The 16,332-nt window shown below is 43.0% G+C and overlaps 1 protein-coding gene across 1 annotated transcript in view; it reads left to right on the top strand.

The window, feature by feature from the left end:
* The first annotated feature begins 2,700 nt into the window (after nucleotides 1–2,700).
* Nucleotides 2,701–16,332, top strand: part of tim (timeless) — a 132,774-nt gene continuing 119,142 nt past the window's right edge. Inside the window, exon 1 of the mRNA XM_075888753.1 lies at nucleotides 2,701–3,264. The gene's annotated coding sequence lies outside the window, so the exon portion shown is untranslated. The remainder of the gene's footprint in view (nucleotides 3,265–16,332) is intronic.

Raw genomic sequence — 16,332 nt, 5'->3', positions numbered from 1 at the left:
GGATACATCTGGGTCATTGGAGGTCAAAGCTTCATTATAATAACTCACTACAAATGCGGAATTCACCTATACCGCTTGAAACGTTCTTCCTAGTGGTTATAGAAAGATCCCATTTATGTCCTGCTGTAATAAATTAGGCGATTTCTCGAGCTCACTGCATACACTGATGGAACTGCAAAAATTTATCGAAATGCAAAAAAAGAACAAGAGCTCAGCAAATATTTCGAGCGTTCAATCAAGCTAAAAACGTAATATTTTAACCTATACGCCTGCTCTTTTCATGAAAGTTGAACTACATTTTTTTTCTGCTGTTGCTCTTAAACTCTGAAACCATTGCGCACGACGGTAAAGTTGCATTCTGTAAACCTTTAAGAAATAATCTTGAGGAGTGTGTTCATAAACACTCATAGTAAAAAAAAAACAGTGCAAAACAACGAGTACAAGCAAAAGCAAATAGGACTAGCAGTTGGTATTACAGCAACAGTCCTGTTTGCTTCTTCTCAATCGTGCTGCTTCGCGCTGTTTTTACAGAATTGAAAATATTTTATCCCATACATACTGAACCGGTTACACTCGTAAATGGTGATATTCTTCATACTTGAATTAAATATGACCAGTGCACATCGCGGAGTTCACCGAGAAGACCAGAAAAGAAATACGTGCCGTTATTAACTAATAACGTCTAATTATTGAAAAATTAAAAATGAATAGTCTATATATATATCATTTAGGCTCACGCGGAATATACACACTGAAAAATAACAATAAATATTATTTACAGAATATCCGTAATTATTTTTATTTCTAAAAAATCACCCGTTTTTTGTTTTTGTTTTCGCAGAAGAAGACGCAATTTCGTGAGCATTTCGTACAACCCCTCTAAACAAGCGGCTACTGAGAGCTAACGAGTTTTCTTTCAATGCGAATCAGCAAGCACGCCCAGTTCTGATATTTATATAAAATTGAGATCCTCTAAATTTCCTGCCAAAACAGGCGTAAAGTGCTTCCCAACTCTCTTGATCGAATATAAAAGGTCCGCTGAAAAAGACAAAAGTACACATGAAACCCACAACCCCCCTCCCGCACTCGGCTTTTTTTCTTTTTTTTTATCGGAAAGCGCAGGGTATATCTTTTTCGCCGCCATAATTTTGTATGATTGATTATCCTCGGAACATATCTCGGTATTCGGCCTACTCACAGTTCCATAAAAGATGACTCGTAAGAGAAGAATGTCGCCGCATTTTTTACCATGTTACGGCGTTCACAGGGCTTTTGACAATGAAGCAACGGACGTAACCCCATCCTTATACCCTAAAAATAAATCTCTTTGCGTATATCACGCGCGCAGTTTCCCGCAGATTCGCTGCTAAATTTGGACACGCACGGGTTGCTGCACGTTGCCACCTATTTGCGCAACTACACGCTGAGGGTCAGCTTGGTTGGCAACAGTGGTTCACCGGCGAGCAAGAAGCACCACAAATTCAGTAATGCCAGATCTAAAGCGAAAATATGTTAACTGCACGATACACTGCTAGGATGAATCGGATGAGCCAGCTTAAGTTGGTACGAAATATTTTATTAACGCTTCGTTATGTAAAAGCATGTGAGGGGTCTGGAAGAAAATGTTTCTGCGGCTACGTGAAACTGCTGCGAAACAGTTCATATAGCTATTCCGGTATACTGGGAACACACACGTTATCTCCAGCGATTAAGATTGAATATGCTGATTTAATATTTGCCTCATCTTGTCGGGTGGATGGAACTGTCAACCCTACAGTGGTCATGTAATATTAATGACTCTCACACACACACCAAGCATACTGCAAGGAAAACCTGAAGATTAATAAACAGTGTAACTTGATAATTTTTTACTTATGCGCATCAGCAAACGTCGCGATTTCAAACGTATAATCGGTCAGAACGCCTTGTTTTCTTTCACTCATGTCAATATTGTTACTACTCTTACTTGTAGTAGTAGTAGTAGTAGGAGGAGGAGGAGGAGGAGGAGAAGGAGAGCCCACGGACACACAAAGCGCAACACCTGTTTGTTTCTCATTTCTAAACTTTTGCTGCCATCTATTTTCGCTTTGCAAGCTCCTTTAACATCATGCACCATAAAACCGCTCACAGTACGAAAGTTAGCTGACGGCAGAAGCATTTTGCCAGTCGTGAGAAGGCAGCATCAACCACATTTTATTCCCTGCGCTGTTGCAGCCCCTGTGCAGAGTTTAGCGTAGTACAGAACGCGCAACCACACTTGTTTCTACCCGAGCCTGATACATCGGTAGTAACGGTGGCTTGACATTGTGATCGCGTAATGGCACAGCCTAACATACAAACGCTAATTTGTATTTTCCATCCGTGAGCGCCTCTTTCTCTCTTCGCAGAAAAACCCCAAGTGCGCCAACGTCATTACAGAAGTTCCGGGGCCGTGCTTCGATAAACAAGTCTCTTTAGCACGCGCCTCTTATTGCTCCTTCGGCGTACCCTTACACAATCGCTCCCAACTGGAACACAGTGTTGTCTGTCTTGTCTCAATCAATCGCAGCGGGTAACTTCGCATCCACCCGACAGTTGCGCGGGACGGTGTGCTGCAGTGCCTCGCTCCTGTTTGTTCGATCGACCTCCTTTCCTAATAAGAGCTAATTCACTTGAGCATCCGAGCCAAGCGCAGAAAGTGACACCCGGGAGCCGCCCCGTTGTAGAACCCCTTCTCCGTCGCGGCGCCGGTCGCCATGGAGACGCGTAGCGTCACGTGCGCTCATCTGTAGGAGCTTCCACGTGAGACACGGGGAACACGCAGCCGCTGTCGGTGAGGGGATTACGGGGAGCGAGAGAAGGGAATGAGGTGAGAGCGGAAAGGGGAGAAGGGGTTGCTCGCGAGTCGACTGGACGGGAGACACCAGTTGCTTCGTCGACATGAGACAGGAACAGGCTCGGCTCCCAGCTCAGCACCTCGACAACGGGCTGTGTTTTGCAAGAGTAGTCTGGCCGTCGGCGTGCACCGGCTAAAGGAGTCAGAAGGACCCGCTGTCCCAGAAACGGAAACCACCGCTGACACCTGTTGAATCCACATTGGTATTCGGTCAGTCTTCATTTGGCTTTTGTTTCTCAATTTGCATATACGGCTGTTCAGTCTAAACGCAAAAAAAAAAAGTGCTTCGGGTTCATCGAGGCCACCATTTCATGGAACAACTGCGGTTCAACGTCAACACAGCAGCTGTCGAAACGTCGTGGAGGTCTGCCTCATTGAGCATCAATCAAGTGAGTAGTACTTGCTGCCAATCAATAATGATTTCCTTTTTGAAGCGTCAACAATACGACAAGACCTGTAGGTACAGTCTCTTATCACTTACACGGTAACGAAAAAATGGAGTGCACTAAGAAGTACACCGATTTCAACTTTCGCGTGGTTATTACTTCTCAGACTTATACGTTTTGACTGTTCTTCGGATAAGACACAGGGGATGTTCATGGGACGGTGGGTTATAAAACAAATCGCTTTCAAACACTGCTAACTCAAATTAGATAAGACAGATCTATCGCTTTTTTAATTGCGTGCGTGCGTGTAGTCCTGTTTATTCGGGCTACTTTTTTCATCCGCGGCGCATTCAGTTGCCAGGGAAAAATTGAGATACAGCCCCATGGAGTAAAGTGTGAGAGGCATAAGTGATGATAAATCAAATTAATCCAACGCAGTAGCGTGTTGACAGTTAGCTAGGTAAAGTTAATGAAACACGCACTTCTATTCGGGTTGCTTCCAGAGTAGATTACATAGTCTCGAGACTTCATAAATAACAAACGCCAAGGCCAACCAGAAACTCTAGTGTAGCTCCATCCACGTTCAATGTTCTTTTTCCAAAAATTATGTTAGTATTTGGCTTTAAATGTGTAACTGACTCTTACAGTGTAGAGAGCTGGTTGACCAAATTTTCCAGTTTCATTGAAGTGTTCGAATTTCCTCCACGTATGCCTTGAAAACTCAGGAAGATGTCAAACATTCTCGATTTTTCGGTCACGGCAGCACTCAAGTTAAATGGGTGGTCTATCCTGTAGAAAAAAACTATTGGTTCACTTGCGGTCAAAGAAAGCAAATCATGCTGTTAGTGCATTCGGGAGACTTTCTGCTACATAAAACTGCTTTTGCGGACCATCTTTCGTACCAATGGTTTATGAGCACAGTAACTGTTGATCTATTTCTAAAAAGAACAGTGATTAGCCATGTCTCCTTAGGTCATCATATTCAGGATACCAGACAGAGATATAAGAACTGCCTTGTGACTTCCTCTTTTTGGGGGGGAGGCTTTCTATGAAGTCCATCGGACGCAGTACTGCATTTTAATTTGGCGGTACTGCCCAGGTACCTAAATACAATAGGGCACTAAACTGCCGTCTTTTTCACAGCTGTTGCAGTGCACTCACATATTTCTCGTTTTTTTGAAAACTTCTCGTCTTGAACCACCAGTCTTCCACCGGTACAAATGACTCAATTCGTTGCTGCTGCATGGCGCAGACAAATTTCAATACGTCCTAATAGCATGCATTTCCAATGTAGTTACCATAAGAACCCCATGACAGTCTATGCGCTCCTTTTTCTCAAAGTAATCGGACAAAACTTCAGAAGCTAAAGATTTTCTTGCACTAAATTCGTCAGCACGCGCCTGTATATCTACGTGATGTACAACACTACTTGATTGATTGATGTGTGGGGTTTAACGTCTCAAAACCACTATATGATTATGAGAGACACCGTAGTGGAGAACTCCGGAAATTTGGACCACCTGGTGTTCTTTAACGTGCACCCAAACATGAGCAAATGGGCCTACAGCATTTTCGCCTCCATCGAAAATGCAGCCGCCGCAGCTGAGATTCAATCCCACGACCTGCAGGTACAACACTACTTGCGCAGTCACGTGCGTCACCATGTCTGCTTTGTTGCACTTGTCATTTGTATTAACAATAATGCTCCGTGACGGCACTGCGTAAAGTGGCTTTGAAGTACAAGAGATATGCTGTTTCATTGTGACGCATTTATCAATATAGGCTTCTTGCCCCACGAGCAACCAGTGCCTTCTTTTAGAGATGGCTGAAAAGCTGTGTGGCAAACACAAGAAATAACACTCCATGGCAACTATCTACACAACGAGTCGAACTAGCGATGAGTTTGTGTAGCCACCCCGTTGAGCCTTGCAAAGATCGCTTTTAAAGCCGCGTCACGTTTATTGAGAAATGACCTCATGCAATCATATTCGCCTGTTACTTCTCGTAGAAAATCAGAAAATAATGAACCAGTGATCAATATAGCTTTACAAACTTGAAAAGCGTATACTTGCCGGACCGTGATAGGAAAGCTGCGTCATGACTAGTTGGAAGAGCATAGGAACCAATACGCTGCCCTTTGACATTTCTGGACTACTCTTTAGACTTCCGAACTATATCATGTGTGACCAGGAAAACTTAACGCTCTTCTAAATCTCCACAATCTAACGCAATCTTTTATCCCCAAGTCTTTGCAAAGCCAGCCCGTCCAGGACAATAGCTGAAAGAAGCAAGACCCGTTTCATACCTATATATGAATAAGGCGGCAAGGCAGTTTTTTTCTGCTCTTCGGTCCTCCATAGAAGTTATTAAGTAAGAAAACATTCTCTATCATGCATTTGCTCCTTTTTAAAGCACATATGATATCTTACAATAGTGATCTTCTTTACGACATAACACTCTTTCCTTAAGATATTTTCGTTTTCTTTTGAAACACGTCAGGAGAAGCCTGCGGGTTAAAAAGACATATCTTTCATCGAGCGCTTGCCTAATTTCAACTACAACACTACTGCTGAAGCCTCACTTACCACTGAGATTATTTGAAGAAACTTGAGACCTATCTACACTATACAAGTGTCATTTGTGTCCTTCACGTGGTTTTACGTGCCGCGTGATCTCACCAACAGACCACTAAGTTTTCTAAAACAACCACATCATAGCGATGCACCGGCGAAGAGCTGTCGGTCTTTGCGGAACTTAAGATGTTAATCTCAACACTATTATAGCAAAATAGTCTTTAATTTCGTATGATACAGAAATGAAACATTACACAATGATACATTACGCAGCGATACATTGCCCAGTGATAGGACAATGTCTTGTTTATCGAGAAATCAATTCATGTGGTCCAGTTCATCTACCAGCTGTTGTAGAAAAACTGAAAATAACCCGCCAGATATCAACACGTTTGTACAGTGTGCATACAATGAAAAGCTTGCATTTGGCCGAGAGCGCTAGGAAAGCGGCGTCATGACTGTGTAAAGAGTATAATTTCTAGGCTGCCATGCTCCGACGTCGAACTAGCATGTGTAAACAGGAAAATTCTACTCTTCTCCAAACATTTGGCAATCTGACGCAATATCTTATCCTTAAATTCCTTCAAAGTGAGAACCTCCAAGTCATTCGCTGGCGGAATCAAATTCCCGTTTCTGATTATCACAGAGCTGTCAAAGAAGTTCCTTTATACTCATTCGTCCTTCATCGCAGTCATTAAACTAAAAAAAACATCATTCGCGCACAGAAGGATAAAAAAGGAGGCACTTATATGAAGGGCGCAAACACAAGCCCTGTACTGTAACTAATGATTAATTTCTGAACGACCTTGCTTCTCAAACATGTTTTCGAACATAAGCAGGGTCATCCAACAATAAATTATGAGTTGCAGTACAGCGCTCATGTTTGCTTCATTTATATGTGCATGTTTTTGTACACTTCTGTGCCCTGCTTCTTCAAAATCATGGCTTACCAACTACAGCACATCAGTACATAATAAGGCATCTTATCAGCAATCTTAATCTTTTGAAATAGTTATTTCTCACAATACAATGTAACATTGCTCGCGCCATAGCGTTATTTTATACCAACTCATCTTTTTTTAAACACGTCCGGTGAAACATGGGGCTTAGTGACAGTATACTTTGATGCACCACTTGCCTAGTTTCAACAACAACCCTACTCCTCAACTTTTACCAGCGAAAAATAACTAAATCATACTGGTGTAACAATGCCGTATAGAATGTTGCAGTCATTCATGCTTGAAAACACTGCAAGTTATCACCGCAAAATATGTTATAGTTTTCCGAATGTGCAAATCAAAGAATTTTATTATTTCACTAATTACACTTTTTTTCGCTTCAATACATTTTGCCATTTAAGATCTTTAATATCTGACAAAATGCACTATACAGTTTCTAATTTGTCTAAATTGTCACAAGCACAAGTTTTGTGTTTCTGTGTCCTGTAAATTTTAGTAGAGCCAGTAAACACAGCCAGAATACGCCACATATTTCGCAACGCCGAAAGCATCTCATGAAAGATTACCTATTTATGGCCTTTCATCTGCACGTGCTGTGAAGATTGCAACGAAAACCCATCGGTCAAGCCTGCGTTTTAGTTGCACAAATATTCTTTGCTTTACGTAACCGAGCGATTTTTCGAGTAACCGATCAGATATACATATACTCGAGCCGTGGTATTTTAAGAGGGGCCACAATTATTTAAGCTTGAAAGATGTGAGATTGCGAGGGCATTGTCTCACGCAGTGCCTGCCTGTTGTTTTTCAACATTGCGCCTTCTGCCATCGTCTTCGTGTACCATGAATTGGTCTTCAAATGTAGCTCAACAATACTAGCTTCCCGACAGAAGACGATACTTATGTCATAAGAGTGGTGCCCTTTGATCAAGTTTTGAACGCGTATTGGTTATATATGAACGAAAGATCATTTTTCAGTGACCTTACCCACAGTGTCCAAGGCATTTCAGCCATTTCTTCTTGCTCCCCTGACAACCATGAGCTTCAGGAAAGGCCTGATGCATCAACAAGAAAGTATACACTTATGGAGACTTTTACAGTATACCTGCACATATAGCTAAGCCATTCCTAACTGTGCGACCAATTATGCCCATTCAACAGAAAACTTTCGTCGTGATGAACGTTCTTTATCTTGCAGTTTAGAAAGTAAAAGCCATTTTACCCCGACTAAGTTGAAGCGGCAGTTGGCGAACAAGGCAAATCTGTTGACGTGACTACTATCTCTTCAGTGATAATAAACATTAAACAATTGGCAGATTCCACGTATAGTGGCAATCGATGATATGCAAAGAACCAATCAGAAAAAGGTTGATATGTCATGTTAACATCAGGAAAACTTTACGAGATGTAGGTAAATGACGTCGTACATGACTTCCGTGTTATGATTACCATGTCTGAATATGTCTGAATACCGCGAACACGCTACGTGCTTGGTATGTTGTCATGTTTCTTTCATGACACGCGTGTCAGGATTACCAAGTTTGCACCATTCATATACTATCGTCATTCATTGACATCACCTAATACAAATTTTGGTATATGTGGAGCTAGCAAAACGGCCGCGAGCGCATAATGAAGGGCCCAATACATTCCAATGTAGCGGTGACACGCGCGCACGCTGGGCACAGCGGCGCTACGTTAGCAAAACGCGAGCACTTTTTAGTCTGACGCCAGGCGTGACCGGCGTGACCAGCCTCCCATCGGCGCGACCCGACGGCAACCGGTGTGAAATGCGACCTGCTGCATTTCGCGCCGATGCGTTACCCAAACAACACTGTGTCTCCCTCTTTTCATCGCGGAGGGACGCCGGGTGCGCCAAAACGCTCATGCATCAAAGCAACGCAGCGCGGCGCGCGCCCGCGAGTATATCGCAGGACCGGCGCCTGGCGTCGCAACGCCGGCTTGACGCGTCGAAATGAACGCCGGCGAGCACGCGCACCGCGTCACGTGGAATTGCATTGGTGCCTTGACTGTGGCGTGAAGTCATGTTTCCACATGACACACATCTCATGATTATCATGTTTGCACCAGTCGCATATCTTCGTCATACATAGACGTCACTTAATACCAATCTTGGCATGTGTGAAACGGCCGCGAGCACATCCCGAGTGTGACATGTAGTCATGTTGTTACACGACAGGCATGTCGTGATTATCATATTTGTATGTGTCAATTACCTATGTCATCCGTTCGGCTGGCGTAATAGCGAGCTTTGTACATGTGAAGCTAGCGAAACGGCCGTGAGCGCATCATGGGCGTAGCATGCAGTTATGATGTTACATGACACGCATCTCATGTTTATGATGTTTGCACCAGTATCATACCTTCGTCATTTATTAACGTCTCGTAATACTAAATTTGGTATAAGTGAAGCTAGCGAAACAGCCGGGAGCACATCATGAGCTTGGCAAGTATTCATGTTGTTACATGACAAGCATGTCATGATTTTCATGTTAGGGTCTGTCGCTTGTGTTCTCCCTGCAATAATGTCATACCATACCAGTTTTGCAACATTAAATGGGAACAAAACCACCGCAAGAGCTGCAGGACCATGAAATGTAAATAATGACATTCATGACATTAATGTCATCATTTTCATGTTATGAGTAGTCAAATGTGTTCTTCATACAGTCGTGTTATGTCATACCAAGTTTGGTATTGATACCATCATCGAAACGGCCAGGAGAGCTAATAGTCGTTGGCAGCTAGATAGATAGATAGATAGATAGATAGATAGATAGATAGATAGATAGATAGATAGATAGATAGATAGATAGATAGATAGATAGATAGATAGATAGATAGATAGATAGACGGACAGACGGACAGACAGACGGACAGACGGACAGACAGACAGACAGACAGACAGACAGACAGACAGACAGCCAGACAGAGAGACAGCCAGACAGAGAGACAGGCAGACAGAGAGACAGGCAGACAGATAGATAGATAGATAGATAGATAGATAGATAGATAGATAGATAGATAGATAGATAGATAGATAGATAGATAGATAGACAGACAGACAGACAGACAGACAGACAGACAGACAGACAGACAGACAGACAGACAGACAGACAGACAGATAGATAGATAGATAGATAGATAGATAGATAGATAGATAGATAGATAGATAGATAGATAGATAGATAGACAGACAGATAGATAGATAGATAGATAGATAGATAGATAGATAGATAGATAGATAGATAGATAGATAGATAGATAGATAGATAGATAGATAGATAGATAGATAGACAGACAGACAGACAGACAGACAGATAGATAGATAGATAGATAGATAGATAGATAGATAGATAGATAGATAGATAGATAGATAGATAGATAGATAGATAGATAGATAGATAGATAGATAGATAGATAGATAGATAGATAGATAGATAGATAGATAGATAGATAGATATGCTCAAAGTCGCTGAGGTTCACTAAGAAATTCTTTGCATTTAAAATGGGTCTTGATGAACCGTGATGAGATGCGAAGCAGGAGCGGTGTGCACGGGGTTGACCTGGTTGAAACGGGTGTCGACGCGGGTGCTGGAAGAACGGTTTGAAGCGAAACTCTGTGTAGCGTTTACACGAGTAAACGTTTGTTTTAAACGCAAAAACACGGGAGGCGGGTAAGGTTTTGTGTATGTTTCGTCACAGATAAACCAGCAGAAGGAGCTGACAGATTTAGTCACACATCCGCAGCCGCCGTACAGACGCAGCCTTCAAGCCATTGCAGGCCATGTCCGAATGGCTGCTACGGACGCGCAACTAAATCTGTCTAGTGTTTTCACGCGACGTGTGGGCAAGCGTTGTGGGCGGTGGAGAGGGTGAAGCGAGAAAGAAGTGTGTTGCGAGCAGGCGGAGGAGCCGGCAGCTACTGCGGGTGAGAGAGAAAGAGAGAGAGTGACGTCAACGCGCAGCTGCGGTATGACCTACTTGGCACCGCTCTAACACCTGTGGCGAGAGGGTTGGTGCAAATGTACGGGACTGTGTTACGAAGGCTTGTCAAAAAAGCTGCTTCAATCTAAATACCGTAACTGCACGAACAGTTGCCTTAACGGCCGTTAATACCTACTCTACGAAAAACTTCTGGTAGCCATATGCCACAAAGTGGAGAGGCGGCGAAAGGCGGACTAGCCAGCACATAACTTGAAACATGAAAAGAAAAAAAACAGCGCAATGTCAGGACGAAGGAAGTTTTTCCTTTCTTGGTCCGGCCTTTGTACTGTTCTTTTTTTCATAAGTTTTCAGTTATATGCCACGGAATTCGGGTGAGCTTCACAACACACCACTGGTCCACTAAATATAGCCGCGAAGAATATCAATCAATAAATACCATTAAATCAATTTTATAGGCTGCAACTACGAATTCACGTTTAGTGTTAAGGACAGCTTGAATAGGCAATCACTAAGTACACGCAAAACAAACATCACATTAGAAATGCTTTTCAAAATTTTTTTCATGGCATGATGAAAATAGATTATTAATTTTACCTTTTTTACCTTCAACTTCAACTGAAAGATACAAGGTTATATCATCAGCGAAAGCAGTGACTTTCATGACACCAGGAAGCGCAAGATCCTGGACACGTGAATGCACGTCAAGATCACGCAAATATGGCTCAAGGCTGAGGACAAATAGCACAGGAAACAGTGGACATCCCTGACGGACCCCACGTGTTATGGAAAAAGCGGCACTTTCCCAGCCATCCAGAACTAGTGGGCTTTTCAGACCAGTGTATGTATTTTTAATCATTCCCACAAACGAATGATAAAAGCCGAAGGCTGTGAGCACATTAAGGATATACGCGTGCTCTAGTCGGTCAAACGCTTTTTCCTGGTTCAAAGACACAAGGATACCACGCGCAGATCGCGACAGAGTATAGGCTATGATATCACGTGTGGTAAATGACAAGCTGTGTATTTCTCGTCCAAGCACTTATGAAGTCTGGTGATGACCTACGAGGGTGTTCAACAGACTCCTCAAACGATGAAGGGCTACCGCGGCGAGTTTCTTATAGTGAAAGTTGAGGAGCGTGATAGGTCTCCAATCTTCAGGATTAACAGAGGAAGCATCACCTTTTGGAATGAGCACAATGCATCCATCTCGAAAACTGAATGGAAAGAAACCGTCTTCGTAGCATCGCCGGATAACCGCGGCAAAGGTAGCACCAATCTCATTCCAAAATGTCAAGTAAAACTCAACAAGAAAACTGTCTGGCCCAGGGGCCGTTCCACGTTTCATAGATTTAAGTGCCACATTTACCTCTTCAGCCGACGGAGGGATGCGCAGGCAATCCGCAGGTTCTTGAGGAATACACTTTAAGGCAAAAAGGTGTTAAAAGGGTGTGTGGTTCGTCATTTTGGGGACTAATGAGGCTGCCACAACCATTAATCCCTTTAAGGACTAACGGCACCAGGTCTAACGTTAGTCCCCACAGACGAGCTGAAGAGACTATCATTTAGTCCTCAGATTTACACCTTAGTGAGTAACCATTAGTTTCACAATTCACCTCAAAGGACTAACATTTAGTCCTCACATTTGCATCTTTTAAAGCAACTGTTAATCTCCACATTTACACCTTACCGGACAACCACTAGTCCTCACAATTGCACCTTGCCGGACGGACGGTTGATCCACTCAAATACTCCAATCGTATGAACTTTTTGTACCTAGTTCAAACATTGTTTTTTGTTTATTTTCCACCAGGCCTAATACTTTTTAGTCTCTTTTTCTGCGCAGTGAGCAACAAATTGCGCAGAAAGGAACACGCGAAAAAGTAGTTAGGCACCTATATGTAACTGTTCTCGCAGTCACGGCAACAACGAAAGACAAAAGTGAGACATCATTTTTTTTTTATTTTTCTACATACACATGAAGTTTCTCCATTCTTTTAAGTGAATTCATTGTGAAGTGTACAAGTCCAGTCTCGTTGTCAAATCTTGTTCAATCCTTGGGGAGCTCCCACGACGGAAGCGATATATGACAGGCACTGCAGACGCCAGCGCACGCAGCCTTCTGCCTGTTGTGTTCCCACGGCTACACGTACAATAACATAGTAAAAATAGTTAGACACACCTTACAGAAGATGAAGATGCACGCATATGACAGGTACGTGCACGTTAATATAAAAACAAGCATTAAAATATGACACACAAATAACTTTACCTTCACATCTCACACACTCCTTCTGAAGCTGCTAAGAAGAAAGAGATAGATGACGGGAATCGCAGACGCCAGCGCACAGTCTTCAGCACGGTGTGTGCCCACGGCTGCACAATAAGTATGTAAAATATTGAGTCACACGTGACAGAGGATGAATACAAATGCATATGAGAAATACGTGCAAGGTGAAATGAAAACATACGTGAGATATGACATGCTAATAATTTCACCGTGATGTCACATATCGTCAAAGACTCATTTCGATCCCCGTAGCGCAACAGTTAAGGAGCGGCGGCCGCAGCCACCACTCCGCGAACCACCATGCCGCTAACAAGTCGGCGAGTCCTAAGCGAGCGACGTCGTTCAGCTCGAGCAAGCGAACACGAGACCAAACACGGCGCAGCACGCGGAGTGTCTGCCGCCAGCGAACTTCGAATAGGAAAGCGAGCGTAGACTTGGCCGCCACCACGAACAGCGCCGAGCTGATTTTATTTATTTATTTATTTATTTATTTATTTATTTATTTATTTATTTATTTATTTATTTATTATACCCTCAGGGCCAGAGGCATTACAGAGGGGAGTGGTACAGAACAAAGGCATAACATGAGGTAGCATTGTTACAAAAAAACGTTGTGTACATAAAAAGGAAAAGGAAAGACAAAACAAATTAGTATTATCGCAACAATGTGGCCACACAAACACAGATTAAACATCAGATATTTCTGCATATACAATATTGGCTAAGGCAGCACGGAACAGTTGGTTATCGGTGATACCCGCAATTTCAGCGGGAAGGTGGTTCCATTCCCGGGACGAACGGGGCAAGAATGACTGAGTGGCAGATTTTGTATGATAATAGTTATTGCCAACCTTGTGACGGTGGTCAATGCGATGGGAAATGTATAGTGGTTGGGGTAAGAGTTCGTTGCGCAGGAAGGAATGATAATATATTTTATGTAGCATGGTTAACCGAAAAAGTTTCCTGCGTGATGATAAAGAGGGAAGGGAAAGGCTGCTTTTCATTGAAGATATGCTGGCAGTACGGTTATAGTTTGACAGGATAAAGCGAGTGGAATTATTTTGAACAAGCTCGAGAGAAGCGATTAGATTTTCTTGGCTTGGATCCCATACTGATGCTGCGTACTCTAACTTGGGGCGTATTAAGGATTTGTAAAGCGATAATTTTAGTGACGATGGGGCTCTAGAAAAATTGCGGCGTAAATACCCTAACATGCTATTAGCGTTGTTGATGATATGTTCAATATGTGTTGACCAGCTGAGATTAGTTGTAATGTGCACTCCAAGGTACTTATATGATGTAACTAGTTCTAAAGCTATGTTGTTTAGGTAATAAGTTGACTGATGCTTGGGGTTGCGGGATACATGCATAACCTTACATTCGTTAATGTTTAATTCCATCAGCCAAGTTTGGCACCAGTTAGAAACAGCAGTTAGATCAGACTGAAGGATTCTAATGTCGTCACTATTATTAATCTTACGAAATATCACACAGTCGTCTGCAAACAAATGAATATTAGAGCACAATTTTGAAGGGAGGTCATTAATATAGATAAGAAATAGAAGGGGCCCTAGGACGGATCCTTGTGGGACCCCAGAGCGCACTTCGCTGAAAGAAGAGTTAAAGCCATTAGCATGAACAAATTGGGTGCGGCGGGTAAGGAATGATTCAGTCCATTGTAGCACGTTTCTATCAAGGTTGAGGTTACTTAGTTTGTGAAGTAGAAGTTGATGACAGACCTTATCGAATGCTTTAGAAAAATCTAAATAAATGCAGTCTGCTTGAGACGAACTGTCCAGGATAGTGTGCCGTTTTTCAGTGAAGGTTATGAGCTGTGTCTCACAGGAGTACGTTTTACGAAACCCGTGTTGCGCAGGAGTGAAAAAGGAGTTTGATTGGAGGAAATTTACAAGATTTGTGAATAATACATGTTCTAGAAGCTTGCATCAGGTGCTAGTAAGGGAAATGGGGCGATAGTTAGTAGGAGAACATTTATTTCCGGATTTATAGATAGGAACCACCTTCCCGATTTTCCATTGAAGAGGTAGCGTAGATTGATCGAGTGATTGCTGAAAAATTTTTGCCAAGATGATTGAGCTAGTTGCAGATGTATTTTTCAAAAATTTAGCGTCAACGCTGTCATAACCAGGTGAAGAATGAAACTTCAAATTGCTTATAAGGGCGGCAATACCAGGAGCGTCCATGTTCACTGGTGGCATTTGGACGTAATTGCAGTAAGGTAGGTGTGGCAAAGAGCTGTTGGATTTATGCGAAAAATTGTTTACAAATGTTTCATTAAGGACACCAGCACATTCACTTTCAGAAATATAATCACCTTACATATCTAGGAGAGAGATGGAATCATTAGACGTCGGGTTAATAGTGCGCCAAAATTGTTTCACACTTGATTTTAGCATGGAAGGTAATACATTCGACATGAAATTTTCTTTAGCATTTTTTAGAGCTGTCACATAGCTATCAGAAGCTTCTTTGTAGGCAACCCATTTTGCATTAGTCTGAGAAAGTTTAGCAGCACGATATAAACGTTTCTTTTTGTTTGATAGGCGTTTGATGGTTGGGTTGTACCATGGACATTGTGCATGAGTCGTAATGAATTTCGTGGGGATGTACTTATCGGTTAGTCGGCGAACTTCGGAAGAAAACATATCCCAGTTAGTTTGAACAGTTCGCTCATCATAATCCTTCAAAAAAACATCAAGGAATACCGCAAGTTCATCATTTATGGCCTCAAAATTTGCTTTCCTGTAGTTCCTTGTTATTTTTCTTTTTTTGCTACATGTGTGTGATGGCGCATTGATTTTGAGCTAGCGCCGAAGAAATCCACGGTAATGCGGCTCTTTTCCATAAACTCGAGTGAGTGCAGCGCGCAAACGCGAGTCCGCCGCCGCGGCCAACGGACAGCCCCGAGCTGCTTGCGACCGACTGACGGGAAAATGAACTATTATCGCGACCAATATTCAGTGAGTTCCGACGCTAGCGAAAGCCCTGCCAGCCCGTTGGTGCGCTTACAGCGCACGACATACTACAACCAAGCTCTTTACGAGAACCTGCAACGTGTTTTCGATGACTCCAGACACAGCGATGAGGTCTCAGCGCAATATCGTCAGCCCGGAGCTCATCGCGGCGGCGAAGACAGGCGAGCACTCGATGAGCGAGCGTACGGGAGGCCGACGGCAATGGCGGCCGATTTCCAGGTGGTCGCAAAGCACAGGCGAACTGCAAACGCTGATGCTGACCTTCGCGAGGGATTTCGTGCGTGCGATAT

The sequence above is a fragment of the Rhipicephalus microplus genome, chromosome 1 (genome assembly GCF_043290135.1).
Source record: "Rhipicephalus microplus isolate Deutch F79 chromosome 1, USDA_Rmic, whole genome shotgun sequence".
In the NCBI taxonomy this organism is placed as follows: Eukaryota; Metazoa; Arthropoda; class Arachnida; order Ixodida; family Ixodidae; genus Rhipicephalus; species Rhipicephalus microplus.
Note: the sequence above shows the minus strand (reverse complement) of the source record. Positions and strands in the feature narration are given on the sequence as shown.